This window comes from Chiloscyllium punctatum, unplaced genomic scaffold (genome assembly GCF_047496795.1).
Source record: "Chiloscyllium punctatum isolate Juve2018m unplaced genomic scaffold, sChiPun1.3 scaffold_173, whole genome shotgun sequence".
NCBI classification, from domain to species: domain Eukaryota; kingdom Metazoa; phylum Chordata; class Chondrichthyes; order Orectolobiformes; family Hemiscylliidae; genus Chiloscyllium; species Chiloscyllium punctatum.
Window position 1 is genome coordinate 297,684 of NW_027309907.1, and position 15,708 is coordinate 313,391.

Here is a 15,708-nt window from a genome sequence, read left to right on the forward strand (position 1 = left end):
TCCTAATGTTTGCCTTACCCCCTTCACGCTGTGGGGGTGGATAGTTTTAAAATCATGGTCTGTCGTTCCGCTGGGATTGTCCCCTCTCCCTTCCTGATTTGATCTCCCTGATGTGATGTCCCAGGTACATCTCTCCCTACCTTCCCACTCTCTGTGGGTTAATTTTAAGCCCAGCCTGCCTGACCTGACCCTATATTCTGTTTAATATCTGGATATATTCTTTCTCACCAACTGAGGTAATGACGTGTTGGTAAGATCAATGTGACTAACTCCATCAGCCATGGGATATAGTGGAATATTGTGGGATCCCTGAGGTAACTGGATCCAGGTGTACTGTTTTCCTCAGCCAGTAAACACCAGCTTATTCTGGGATTCCAGGTCCACAGGTATGAACCAGAACCCATTCACAATATCAAGGGCTGAGACTATATACTGTTGCGATTTCAGTCCATTAAATACAGTGGTGTGGTTCGCTCATGTAGGAAACTCTTTAGTGGCGGATTTACTGAGTGAGGTATACTAAATAGTGAGGTGGGATGAGCTGTCCGGCTTCTGTGAGTTAGTCTGGGATACTGTCCGTCTGACTATTCCCTGCTTCTGTCAATCTGTTACTGTCACAATTACTGCCTCCTCAGCTTTAATGAGATCCTGTTTGTGTGGGGTGTGAGAGGGCCCTCGATCTTTACAGTATCTACAGGTAATAACCCACATTCCTGTTTAAGTTATCCACACTGCTGTTTGGGTCCCAGCTATAACTCCCCAGATTCCCTGACTGTTCCAGTCTCCCTGCAAGGTAACTACTCTGCAGATGTCGCCTTTCCTTTGCTTCCTGTCCCAGGCCTGTTCAGGTTGTTCCCATATTACAGTTTGTGTCTCTACATCTATAGTTGGTCCTAACTGTTCTAAACTGGCAACTCCCAGAATGGTCCCTTCCTCAGTTTCCCACTCCCATATCTGAATATATTTTGCCACATCCGTGATCTGCGTCGGGAGAGGTTTATTTCATCCAGCTTCCTCGATTCCCTCTCCGACTGCTCTCATTTTAGCAATTGAGGTGATATGGGGCAAATCCATATTGGTTATTGATATAGATGCTCCTGTATTAATATTATGCTCTGCTGGTTCCCAAACACAGCATCAAAGAATATTCATGTGCCTAGGTGAACACATGCACACACACAATGTGAATATCTATCTCCCTCTCTCTGCCTACGTTCCTTGGCAATATGTCCTTTACTGCTTCACTTGTAAAATTGCCAGTCTGGTTACCCTCCCTGTACTGCAGCTATTCCCCTGTGTTTCTGAGCTTGTCTCAGCACTCATGGTCCAATTCAGAAGGTGGTTAGAATGATCACCCACTGGGAGTCACATGTTTATAATTATAGTTAAATGGGGTCCCAGTTTAAAAACAACATAATGATATCATCATCACAGATTGGGATTTGGTAATCCCCCGTGGCCCTTACACACCTCAGGCTTCCTCTCTGTATGATCCTCGATATTAACCTTGGGCCCCTGAGTCACCAAGGTTATTTTAGCCCATTCAGCCTGTCCCCTCCCCAGTGTGTCCCTGTAATATCTGTAAATGCCTGGAGCCACTGATCAGCTGTCCACTGGGGGGAATCGGCTCGCACCTGCACCCTCTCATTGCAGAGACAGGTTCTGATGTACATGTCGGGGAATCTTGGCCTGAAAGGTTTTGGCCTGACACCATCATCGGTGAGACTGTACCTCAATTAATTCATCGATATTGTCCCAATAAGGCCCATTATTACCATTTCTCTATCAGGCTGGGTGTTCATTCACCAACTTCTGTCATTCAGCAGGTGAACGGTTCAGGTTTGGTTTCTGTCAGTTCCGTTTGTTGCTCCCTACTGTCTGTCCAAGTTGAGCTTAGATGCCCAGTGGTGCCATAGAGAGGGCCTTTTGGACCTTATAGGGCAATGGGTGATCCCACTCATTGCCGTCTCTCTGTCCATACGTGGACGCTTTGTCATCTAACCCGTTCCAGTCAGTGTCACCATCCTCACTGCCTTCTGAGGAGAGCGGGGCACTAAATACCTCCCCCACTGTAACTACCACCTGGTTCTTTGGCTTTAAGGCCTCACGTCTGAGAGCCACCACCTTCACCTGTTCCTGTTTATCATAATAATGCAACATATTCCATCATTCCTGGAATAAAACAGAGCAAAATGTAATTTGGTTTTACTTGAAATAAGAATAATTTGACATTCACTCGACATATCTATCGAGGTGAGAATTGTACTGTGATTATTTAAGTGAATTTAATGTGATCATACAATGAAAATAAATGATAATCAACGACAACATGTGATTATTTGTACCAGTTCTTGCATTGAAAATTCAATTTTATTTAATGTTTGTCACCCATTACACCATGGGCATTGTTATTAGGGAATAAAGTAATGGAAGGATATCAGAGAAAATAAATAGACTTTAATTTTAGCTTCACTGCAATAATGAACCAAAACAATATTTGGAAATATGGGTAAACTACATAACAAAGTTTCCAGTGTCATTATTGACGTGAAAACTATTTTAGTTTGCAAGTTGTTTTGCTCTAAGAATAATTGGAAATGAATTGTGATTATGAATTAACCATTTAAAATATACTTTGAAGAGAATAATCAGATATATTTTTTGGAGGAAATTAGGAAAGGAAATAAATATGTATACATTGGTATTAATAGTTTTAAAATGTTGAGAAGTTGGGATTATTTGATTGAGAGAGGCTGCATGATTATAAAGACTAATAAACCTTTTTCATTGCATTGTTGGTTTCACTCGAATCTGTTGTGGTCTAAGCTCTTGTTGTGTGCAATGGACTATCATTAATAGCTTAATTAACCTGCGAGTCCCTGATCAGGTTTCCTTTGTCTGTAAGTCAGTCTGTAAGTGCGCAACACACCTGCTTTTCTGAGGGGAACATGAGACTCTTTTCAAAGGAAATAAGTGGCAGTTCTCACTGAGAATGGTTTCTCCCACACACCATAAGTAGGGAAGTGATTTTCTGAAGAATTTCATTGTCTATCTATAAATCTGATAGTAACTGTGTTTGTCAGTTTGTGGAGGATTCAGCCCTTTTTGCTGAGTTGTTTTTATATAAGCAGTTGGTTCATTATGTCTTTGCCAAGAATGTTGTTTACTTTCCCCTTTTACTGTGATTCTGCAGATTAGAATATTCTGAGAGTCAATAATGTTCAATAACTGAACATTGAAATGTTTAGACTCTAACAGAGCAGTGGCCTTGGTTTCAGCTCATTATTCACTTTCCATTTCCTGGTTGTGTTGAATGTTACAGAAACAGGCTCTGAGCAATGTTTCCATTCACTTGTGTTGGAGTCACTGACAGCCACGTGGTCAGTCAGTTTCAGACTGATGGATCAGTTTCTCTGTCCTATTAGATGGTGGTCACTTGCTCAGTTTCCGATGGCTCACCTGAGCGTCAGTCCATCAGCTGCTGAAACCCTCCATCCAGCATTTGTTCCCTCTCACTGTGACTACTCCAATACAGTCCCAGCTTGTCTCCCACATTCACCTCCACATACTCATGATCACCTCAGATTCTATTGTCTGTGTCCTTGCAGCAGGTTGTGTAAGACACCTACTTCAGTTTTAACCTGATCTATATTATGTTCAGAAAGATCATTTCAAAATTTGGTTCACTGCTTCTTCAAGACCTTCGTGAAGAAGGGCTCATGCCCGAAACGTCGATTCTCCTCCTCCTTAGATACTGCCTGACCTGCTGCGCTTTTCCAGCAACCCCTTTTTCAGTTGTAATTGTAGCAATCAGTTAATTACAAGTTACTGAGAAAATATTTTAAGAGGAGCTGCTATTGGTGATGGAAATGCTGCTGGTTAGTATAAAAGAGCGCTGCGGTGAATACTGCACTCAGTTTTGATGAGAAAGTTGAACAATGTAAAATTCTTTTATCCTTGTTATAGGAAGAGGTAGAGATTGCACCACTGATGCTCAGTAGCCGCAGTGCCAATCAAGCGGGCTGCTTTATTCCGGGTGGTATCAAGTTTCTTGAGTGTTGTAAGGGCTGCACTCAACCAGGCAAGTGAGGAGTATTCCATCATACTCCTGACTTGTGCCTGGTAGCGTTTGGACAGGATTTCAGGAGCCAGGATTTGGATTACTCTTGTAGCCACTGTGTTTATGTGGTGAGACCAATTCAGTTCCTGATCAACGATTATCCCCAGGATAGTGTTGATAGTGGGTGTTCAGTGATGGTAACACCATCGAATGTCAAGGGATGGTGGTTAGGTTATTTCTTATACGTGATGGTCATAGCCTGCATTTGGGTGGCATGTATGTTACTTACCCCTTGTCAGCCCAAGCCTGGATATTGTCCAGATCTTGTTGTAGTTGGCCTTGGACTGCTTCAGTACCTGAGGAGTTAATTATTTATGAACATTAAATAGTCATGAGATTATGAAAATTCCTTTTTCTATCAAATGTCATGGACTGTATCTTGTGGTCACTATCATATTCACTTTCATTATGTTTTTATTTGCTTCCTAATTCAGACACAAATGTTTGAACATCGATCAGAATAAAATTACATAAATTAAGAAACGCATGTTTCTACAAGTAAACTAATTGAATGAAATACATTACTTCTGTATTGTCTGCATTTTGACAAAAAAATAAATTCTTTTCAAAAACTAATGAATGGCTGATTTATTGTCCTCAATCCATCAATCTAGATTTTATATTTCAGTCTTCAGTTTACCGATCTTAATGGGCGTCTAATCAACACTAGAGCAAAGTGTTTTTAAAATATTGAGTCAATTTAATTGTTCAGAATACAACATTTATTAGGAATTCATTATCCTTATAATAATTGCTGAATAAGTTATTTGGCTTTCTAACGTGTATCGTCAGATCCCTATATTATTTTATTTCATATTTTAATTTAATCCATTGCAACAATGTTATTGTTTTCAGGTTAACTATCCCACAATGGAATCAATCATTTTGCATCCAACACGCTTCGAAAACTGACTTTTGCTCATTTGAATAATCACAGGAATCTCAGCCTTATGAGTTCAGAGAACTGTAACTACTTTTCTCTGCAATACTTCCTGTTCATGTCTGCGCATTGCACAGTCATGCAGCAAAATTAGATTTCTCCTTCTAAGTGTACTGATAGATTTTAGAAAATCTAAGTATTGCTAATATCTAAGTATTGTTCAATTCAGTCGGGGGTATATATGTGTAATAATGGCTCAGTACATGAAGTAATGTGAAGATATTGCAATGTACAAACTCACAATGATTGTGAATATCAATTTTTATCTTAGCCATGGAACCAGTTGAATTGATTTAATTATAGTTCATTGTACTTCTAATCACAATAAGAGCGAAATATTTCATGTGACAAAATTATTTAAAATTCATGTCACTTTTTTATGGACACAAAATACAATTAACACCCGTTTGTTCTTTCCTTTACCAATCATAGTGAAGTTTGAATTATAGAATGCTAGACTGACACAGCACAGAAACAGACCATTCAGCCCAACTTAGCATTCCGGCCAGGTGCGCGCTTCAGCTGCGCGCTTTTAAAGGGGAAACAAACCTACCCAGGTAAGCTTACGCTCTACCTGCTTCCGGGTCTCGGCTGCCTGTCTGGTCGTCGTCACTTTCCCCTGCTGCTCCCGCTCTTTCTGTGAAGAGAGAGTGAAAAAAAACACCGCTGCCCGCTACCGGTAAGTACTTTTAAAACAAACAGTCTTACCTTAGCTGCTGCTCGCACTCAAATATTGTTTATTCTGTGAACTTAATGCTGCAGAAGAGATTCAATAAACACTTAACACATCATTCTTGTGCATTTCAACTCCTCCCGTACACCAATCCTTATTCTCTAGTCCGAGCAGATGAAGAGATGAAGATCGCCTGATGAAGAGGCAGTACCTTGAAAGTTAGGGCTTCCCAATAAACCTGTTGGACTATAACAGTGTCATGTGATTTTTAACTTTGCTCGCCCCAGTCCAACTCCAGCATCTCTAAATCATTGTTTCGCAAAGGAATTCCCATAATTTTTAAAAAGAAAATATGACTTTAATTAAGAACTTTAAAACGCGATTGTTAAACCCTTCCGATATTAGTAAAATATCTCAATGGAAGTGAAATCAATGCTCACACAATAGGGCACATACAGCCACACAAATGTCTTCCTGGTCATCTAATTACTGCTCAGGAGAAAAACCGGAGTAAGTCTCTTATCGTTCCTGAGAACAAGAGCCACAATAAACATTTGGTGACCAGTTCCATCCAATAAATGCATTTGATTTCTTACATTTCGGTTCAGTAATTGCACACAAATTATTTAGCTAAAACCAATAACCATGCTTTATTACAAATGACCGAGGATGGTAACATCAACATACGGAGCAGCTGGTCAATCAGGGTTCCAGTTAAAGTCTCGCAAAATAAAATTATTTTATTTCGGCTTAGTACAACTGTAGGTGAAAACCTGTTGATTTTGCGCATTAAAAACCTTTATCTGCTTATTGAGAGAAAATACTGAAAGGTGGCACTAAATTTAATTTATTTTGAGTTTCTTTCACGAAAATAATCATGTGAATTGCTTCTCAATTTCTTCCTAGTTCTGATACAAATGTCAAAATATTTACAATATTAACTCTTTATGAATAATGAAAGAGTTTTCTCTGCAAGAATGACATGAAGATGTTCAAGGTCCTCTAATTACTGTTGAGCAGAATACTCTTCATAAGGGTCTTATTATCTTAAACCGATGCTTATTATGACCTTGATTTTATTTCTGACTGGGGTTTTGGTGACTGATGTGTTTTCAAACCATGTGCAATGCATAAGGATTTCTTTCAATTTGTTACAAGAAAAAAAATGCTTTGAACATGTTGATTTCTAATTATTTTTTACTCCCGAGTTATTTATCGATGTACAATAATCACAGAATTATGGAAGATCCCTGTATCTTATGTTCACTGCAATATGTACTTTCAGTATCTACTTATTTACTTCCTACGTCTGACATGAATGTCTAAACATTGGTCATGAACAAAAAGTTGTAAATTAAAGCTACATCTCAATAAGCAAACCAATGGATGGAAACATGTAATTCTTGTAATCCTGCATTTTTGAACCAAAAGCAATTCTGCTGAATAATCACTGAATGGTTCATTTTTGTGAATCCATAAAGCTAGCTACCATATTCTTTTTCTCAGTTTACCGATCTTAATGAATATCCAATCATCATCACAACAAAGTGCTTTTAAAATATTGAATCTTTTTTTTTAGATTACAACGTAATTTTCCAGTCACTGCCATGACAATAATTGCACAATTATTGGAGTTATTCTTTCTAACACATATAGTGCGATTCGCATTTTAATTGCATCAATTGTTTCTTAGTACGAACGCTACAATGCATAAATCAATTTATTTTTCAGGTGAACGATCCCATAATGGAACCAATGACTTCCCATTCGATGCCTCATTGTAAATATCTGATACTTGCTCATTTGAATGATCACAGTAATCTCAGCTGAAGCGTTCAGAGAAATGCAATTATTTTCATCAGAATAATTCCTGGTTGTTTCTCCACATTGCTCAGTGAAATAATTAACTGAGATTTCTCAGTATTCTTAAATGAAATGATATAATTTTGACAATTCAATTGCTGCTATTATCTAATCGTTGCTCAATATAGTTCACGGTATGACTACGAAATTATGGCTCATAAATTAAATAATGTAAAGATTTTGCAGTGGGCATTGCGGATACCAATTTTTATTTTTACCGTGGAAACAGTTGAATTGATTTAATTATGTTTAACTTCAATGTTAACATTTACTGTATTTATAAACACAATACAAGTTAATCACTTTTCATGGAACAAAATCATTTAAAATTTTTGTAACTGTTTAAAGTACAACAGAATGAACTAACATCTCTTTATTATTTCATGAAATAGTCACAGGACATTTTGAACTTTGGGAAGTTGAACATTTCTGGAAAGAAGGGAAGTTGTCTTCAGATGAGCAACCGCATTGAGTGACCAATTAATTTATTTTCCTAATCATTTATGTTGCAATTGCATATTAATTTTCTTTTCATTCTGTGACAAACTGCATTGAACATATGGAACTTTTGGATTGATTGAGTTTCGTTCATCAGTGTACACTGATCAAATGATTAGTTTTTTTCTTATAATGAATAATCACGAGATTCATATATAATTAAAGTCTTTATTGGTTTGTTACATCATTACTGTAAATTACTAATTCGCTTTGTCAGTTCATTACACACAGGAAATACGCAATTAATTCCCATTCAAATAATTACAAGAAACATCTGATTAATTTTCATTTGAGTTGCCACCGTAAGCATGTGACTATACATCTCCCCTTCCGGGATGGTAACATTATGACCGGTCCTTGTGGAGCTCTGACAGTGTATTACGTCAAGATCAGGAGGAATGATTTCAATTTCCACATTCAGCGGAGATGTGTCAGAGCAGCTTGGAAATTTCATTAGAACATATCTGAGTATAGATTGAACTGCTTTTCAAAACAACATTAGATATTCTTCAATCTGTTTTTCATTTCAATCATCACCATATTTCCTATTTATTTTCTTCAGTTCACTAATAAAATGATGCATCTAACTCTGCTGGTTCTACATTCCTTGGAAAAATAGTTGACGATGTTGCAACCTTAAAGATGGAAGAGTCTAAGACATGGTAATCATGATTTGTTTTACTGTTTAAAGGAACCTAGTTCAAACATTTCAAGCACATAAATCCTTATTCTCCGGTAGTATAAAGATGAAAATATTAACAGTCGAAATTCCTCTTCAGCAAAATACCAAATGCAACTTCATGTTATTCATTGGACAGCTGATCACCTACATTTGTAACTAAACATTGCAATTCATCTAAATACCGGTATGTGCTTTGATCAAATTTATTTTCTAATTATTACTTATTCATGAATTGTCAGAAATTTATTTTTATTTTCCATTCACCTATTCATATTGAATGTCAGATTGATATGCTGTGAAATTATTGGCGTGTTTTCATTTGAACATTTAATTTCTCTCTCTCTCTCTCACACACACACACACACACACACACACACACACACACACACACACACACACACACACTTATCTCACTTCATGCATGATGGCTTCAGTGTACCTTGCTAAACTTAAAATATTTTGTTGACTTTAAGTAGTATCTTCAGCACTCATATCAATTTAATCCAAAATCATAGAATCATAGATTCATAGAATCCCTACAGTGTTGAAACAGGCCATTTGGCCCAACAGTCCACACTGCCCATCCAAAGAGTAACCCACCCAGACACTCCCTTACTCTATTACTCGACATTTCCCCTGACTAGTGCACCTAACCTCGGTAAAAACAATGACTGCAGATACTGGAAATCAGAGTTTAGATTAGAGTGGTGCTGGAAAAGCCCAGCAGTTCAGGCAGCATCTGAGGAGCAGGAAAATAAATGTTTCGGGCAAAAAGCCCTTCATCCGGGATACAGGCTGTATTCCTAATGAAGGGCTTTTGCCCGAAATGTCGATTTCACTGCTCCTTGGATGCTGCCTGAACTGCTGTGCTTTTCCAGCACCACTCTAACAAGATCTAATGCACCTAACCTGAAACATCCATGAACATTATTGGCAATTTAGCATGACCAACTAACCTTAGCTGCACACTGTATAATATCACAATGTTATTGAAATCAATGCTCACACAAAGCACGATACATGAAGCCACACAATGGTCTTCATGACCATCTAATTACTGTTCAGGAAATAATCTGAGTAATTGTCTTATTGTTCCTGAGATTAATCACCACAGTAAGCATCTTGTCATTATTCCAGCCAATAAATACAATGGGTGTCCTTTGAAATTTCTGTTCAGTAATTATCCATGATACTTATTGCTCAAAGCAGTGTTTATTCTTCATTACGAGTGGACAATTATTCTAACAGCCATTGGTCTTGATCTTATTTTTACTGAATGCAATAACCACAGTAAACATTCTTGCCAATAAATACAAGAGCTATCACCTTATTTTTCAATTCAGTAATTACACATGATACTTGCTGCTGAAAGTGGTGTTTATTCTTTATGAAAATTGGCCGAGGACACTGACAGCAAGACATGTTGATAGTCTTGATTTGTTCATGTTTTCAAACAGGTTTTCAGGCCATGTATTTCAAAAAGAAGTAATTTGACTTCATTCAAATTTGAATGTAAACATTTTCAGATATTTTCCATTCAAAATGTTTATTTGCTTATTCAGATCAAATTTGAATCTTGCCTCTGTAAAGTGAATTTATTGTGCTTTCCATTCATGGAAGTACTCATTAATTGGTCCTCGTTTCATCTTAGATCTGATGGAAATTTGAAATACTGATTACAGTGAAAATTGTGTGAATTATACATGAGAAAATCTAAAAGAAAATCACGAAAGGCGCGATAGAGTTCTTGAACAGCCTGTATATTTGAATAAAGAAAACATTCCTTCCAAAAAACAAAGTTAAAAATCGCGCAACACCAGGCTATAGTCCAACATGTTTATTTGGAAGCACTGGCTTTCGAAGCGCTGCTCCTTCAAACAGCTGATGAACGCTGGTTCTTCTGAAAGCTAGTTCTTCAAAATAAACATATTGGTTAATAAACTGCTGGTGTTTGATTTTTAACTTTCTACAGCCCAGTCCAACACTGGCGCCTCCAAATCATTCCAAAAATAAAACCCTTAAGTCTGTGGTTGAACAATTCAACAATCCTGCAACTAGATTATAATTCTCAGTTTATCTACCTTAATAAATATCTAATCAATGTCAGTGTAAATTCCCGGAAAACAACAAATCGTTTTGTTTGTTAACACACAAACTTTAATTGAAAAGTCATTGTTATCACAATATGTGAATTATATTTTAACTCTCCAGTGATGTGAAGTGACCCTTGGACAGAAATTGGACGTTGTAAATTCACCTACAGGCAGAGAAATCGGGTCAAATACAAAATCAATCAACCTCAATCAAAAAGCAGTTAGAATCAATCAGCTCCAGGGTGAATCAGATTTTCTTACATCTTGACTTCCAGTCAGTGCCTGAGCATAATACACCTCGCTTGGAAATGTCAATAATGAAGGGTTTTCACACCAACACATTGGATTCTTTGAATCCAGCTCATGACCACATGTGGATGTTTGTCACAAAATTATTAATCATTTTACAAATCATGGAAAATATGATTGCTCTTGAAAAGCTCTTGAAATAAAGTAATCACTGCATATAAAGCCACACGATGGTATTCAAGGCCACCTAATTACTGTTCAGTGCAAAACCTTTTGTCAGTATTGTATTGTTCTCAAGATGAATAACCACAACAAACATCACGCTTTCACACCATCCCAAATATATGCAAGAGATTCCTTCTTATCATATACACACATCTTTCCCACACCATTAAATAGACTTCACTTACGACTAAGGATGCTGATAGTAACATGTTTTGAGATCAAGGAATTCCTAAATATAGGCGAGTTTTCTGATAGGTTCCCCCAATCATCGTGCTAAAAATGTAAATGCGGCTCAATACATTGTAACAGATCCCCATTAAACCTTTTTATGTATTCACTCAGAGACAATGTTTAAAAATTTCCTCTATAAATGCTGTTGACTGTTTTTTGCTATGATACCCATGTTCCTTGTCGATTTATTTTCTTTGTAATGCCGACACAAATGTCTGAATATTGACGACATGAAAAGTTGCATGGATTATATATTGTATTTCTACAGAAGAAAAGCTGAGACAGCAATTACAGATTGCAGTTTTATCTGAGAATGTTGAATGATCAATAATCACTGCATATCGAAAATATTTTCCAAAACATCATGCCAGCATTCTAACTCTCAGTTCACTGATACTAATTATTATGTAATCAATATCACAGCAAACCCGTTTGGAAATATTGAATCACTTAATGTGTCAGTGTTCTAAAATAGATTACCAATTCATTGTTAGTCCAACAATCACACAGTAATTCAGTTTAAGTTTTGTAACAAATATCGTGAGATTCACATTTCAATTTAATCATTATTTTGTAGTGCCAATTTTACAAAGAAAAAATTATCTTTTATTCCAGGTCAACACAACCACAAACCAAGCAATGATTCCTCATCCAACACTGACAGGAAATATCTGATACCTTCTCATTTGAATGTTCACAGAAATCATTGGATTCATATTCGCCTTACAAATGAAGATACGTCTGATTGTTTTAGACTCCAATAATTAATGTTCAATTCTACATGTGACGGATTGTAATATGACATTTATAATCATTTTAAGTTTACCGTGACTAGTTTTAACACTAAATGTTACTTATATCTAATATGTAATCATTGATCAAATCCAGTATAGTCGGCTTTAAGTGTGGAATTAAGTCTCAGTGACGTAGGCATTTTGCATGGTACTGTTTCCTAATGGTAGCGAATGCTAATTTTTATTTTAGTGCTGAAATCCTTGTAGATTTGCTGCTGTAGGGAAGCCCCGAGCAGCCTGCCTTGGAATTAAAACACAAAATGGTGGAGGGGAGATAAATGAGACGAACAATCTGTTTCAGTCTTAAGTTAAAAAAGAACATTTTGTACAATCCTACTCCAAGTCCATAAGTATGCCATTCCAGACAGTCATATACCAGTTAGTGATAAGAGAATGCAGGCACACAGAAAAATGACCAACCCTGACTTTCATTAATGAAAGAATAATTTTCCCAGTGAATGAATAAACACCAGCTGCAGGATAGAGCCCAGCTAACTTCCACAGCGGCTATCAGGGAAACAGACAGGGTTTGATTGCCAGAAATAGTTACTATTTTTTTGGAGAATAGATAGATAACTTTCAGTGTGGAAACAGGCCCTTCGGCCCAACAAGCCCACACCGCCCCGCTGAAGCACAACCCACCCATACCCCTGCATCTATCCCTTAGGTAACACTATGGGCAATTTAGTATGGCCAATTCACCTGGCCTGCACATCTTTGGAATGTGGGAGGAAACCGGAGCACCTGGAGGAGACCCACGCAGACACGGGGAGAATGTGCAAACTCCACACAGTCAGTCGCCTGAGGCGGGATATTGAACCCGGGTCTCTGGCGTTGTGATGCAGCAGTGCTAAATACTGTGCCACCATGCTGCCCACTAACGTTGCTCAGAACATTTAAAAAGTTTCTAATTACATATTCTTGAGAATCGTAAATAAGGCAGAGTGAGAGGCCCAAAGGACTGCAACAATTAATTTTGTAATCTGAGGAAATAAAATGCACAGAGAGATCCCAAGGCCTGGAGATTATAGCACCTGTAAAACACCATGAAGCAATAGGAAGCTCGGGCTATCCATCGCGATGTTCATCCAAGATTAGTTGTTCTACAGGATCGGGTGTCTGTATAATGAGGGAAGGACTGTAACTACATTGCATGTGGACATTATAATACAGAAGGTGTGTAAAAATACTGTTTTTTACTGTACACGTTACAGTGTGTCATGGACCTCCCTTCCTAGATTTGCCTCGGGGGATGATCCCTGCATTAACTGATTGCAGCATGAGTAAACATCTTCCACTTGCCTGAGTTCGGCCTATCTCCTCAGTCTTCATTCCTTGTCAGGGGAAATCACTCCTACAGCTATGGTGACATTTTAATTCAATATAAACACTTATTATCTGTGAAACTATTCCTTGCAGAGCTATATCATTTCCATGTTTTTTTTATTTTTGTGTGCAAGAAAATAATGGAGGAATATCCATTTGTTATTTAGTTCAACTTGAGCTAAATTTTAAATTATTGAAAGGACTACACATGGGGGTGGCGGGGAGAGGGGGGAAGAACGATTCTTCAGTTCAAATGTCACATTAAGTGACAATGTCCGTTTTTCAAATCATGTGACCTCCAAAATGATATTTATTTTTTGGTTTCATTTTGAGATCGTTTTATTTTCTTCTAACAGTAGTTGTCAATGATCAATAATCACAGAATTATTAGTTTTTTGCGACAAAATGACTTCCTGTACCAAATGTCATTAACTCGATGTTTAGTTCATAATAATACTGACTTTCCTATCCTCATTATTTTCTTCCTAGTTCTGACATTTATCTAAACATTTATCATGATAAAAGTTACATTAATAAAATAGACATGAACCGACCAAAAAAAAGTTGAACGATGTTCAATTGTTGCTCAGATTTTTTAATTATTAAAGCCAAACTTTATATTTTAATTTTCAGTTTATTAATCTTAATGATTATACAATCGACATCAGAGCAAAGTGCATTCAAAATATTAAGTCAATTTATTTACCAGGATTTTAGAAACAATGATCAATTACAATAATTACGCAATACTTTAACTTCGGCTTTATAACAAGAACAATGTGCTTTTAATACCTTCCATATTTCTTAGTGTGAGTGCTACAATATTAAAACCTGTTTGATCAGGCCAATATACCCACAAAAGACCAATAATTGCCATTGCAACATCATTTGTAAATATATGACTTTTGCTCAGTTGGAAGATCACAGTCTTCTCAGCCATTGGAATTCAGAGAACACCAGTTATTTTACACTGGAATATTTCTCTTCGTTTCTGAACATTACTCAGTGGAATAGGAAGAGGAGATGCCTCATTATTCTTAAATTCATTAATAAAAGTTTTCAAATCGATTTGTTGCCAATACCTAATAATTGTTCAATTCGGTAAGGGGTGGACATGTGGAACTATGTTTCCATACAATAACTAATGCAAGGACATTGCAATGTACAATCACTCAATCATTCTGAATATTGCTTTTCAGTTTAAACTTGGAAACACTTTTGAATTGATTTGATTGGAAATCACTTTAATGTTAACATTTATTGTGTTTTTAATCACAGTAACAATTGAATATTTTTCATGTGCAAAATCATTCAAATCCCCATGAATTTTTTGAAGCATACAAAAAAGGGTTGGTATCTATCTTATTTCATTAAACAATCACAGGAAATAGTGACTTCTTAGAAATCGTACATTTTCAGAAAGAATGAAAGTTGTCTTCAGCTGAATAGGCACATTGACTGACCAACTCATTATTTTGTTCCAATTTACGTGTCAAACAAAAACATTTTAATCTGCATTTCAGAAAATGAGAAACTTCTGACCATATAGAATAATTAAATTCATTTTTTTATATATAATGCACACTAATTACACCATCCTGTCAAGCTGTCGTTCCCCAAGTGATCATAAAACTCATGTTTAATTAAGACATTTGTTAACTCTCATCATTATTGTAAATTGCTACTGAATTTTAAGTAGATTACACACAGTATCCAACCATTTAATTCCAATCCAATTATCACAATAAACATCTGATTAGTTTTCAGCCCTGCCCAGCCTGGTTGGGAATGTTATGAAGGAATCTTGTGCAACTCTGATCGTGTCTCTGTTACCAGACCAGAGGATACAAGTTCAATTCCCACCTTGCACAGAGCTGTGCCAGAGCAGCTCTGAATGTTGATAAGAAAATATCTAAGAATCGAATGAACTGCCTTTCAATTCAACATTAGATATGTTTTCATTTGTTGTTCATTCCAATAATCACAGTATCTGCTATATATTTTCTTCAGTCTG

At 36.8% G+C, this 15,708-nt stretch overlaps 1 long non-coding RNA gene across 2 annotated transcripts in view; it reads left to right on the plus strand.

Moving 5' to 3' along the window:
- LOC140471861 (uncharacterized) overlaps nt 1–14,902 on the plus strand; it is a 56,774-nt gene extending 41,872 nt beyond the window's left edge. The window contains exons 7-10 of one of the 2 annotated variants that reach the window (XR_011957228.1): nt 5,493–5,617; nt 7,465–7,513; nt 8,657–8,756; nt 12,190–14,902. This is a non-coding gene — a long non-coding RNA (uncharacterized lncRNA). The other variant, XR_011957230.1, reaches the window with a different exon arrangement.
- Nucleotides 14,903–15,708: the final 806 nt, after the last annotated feature.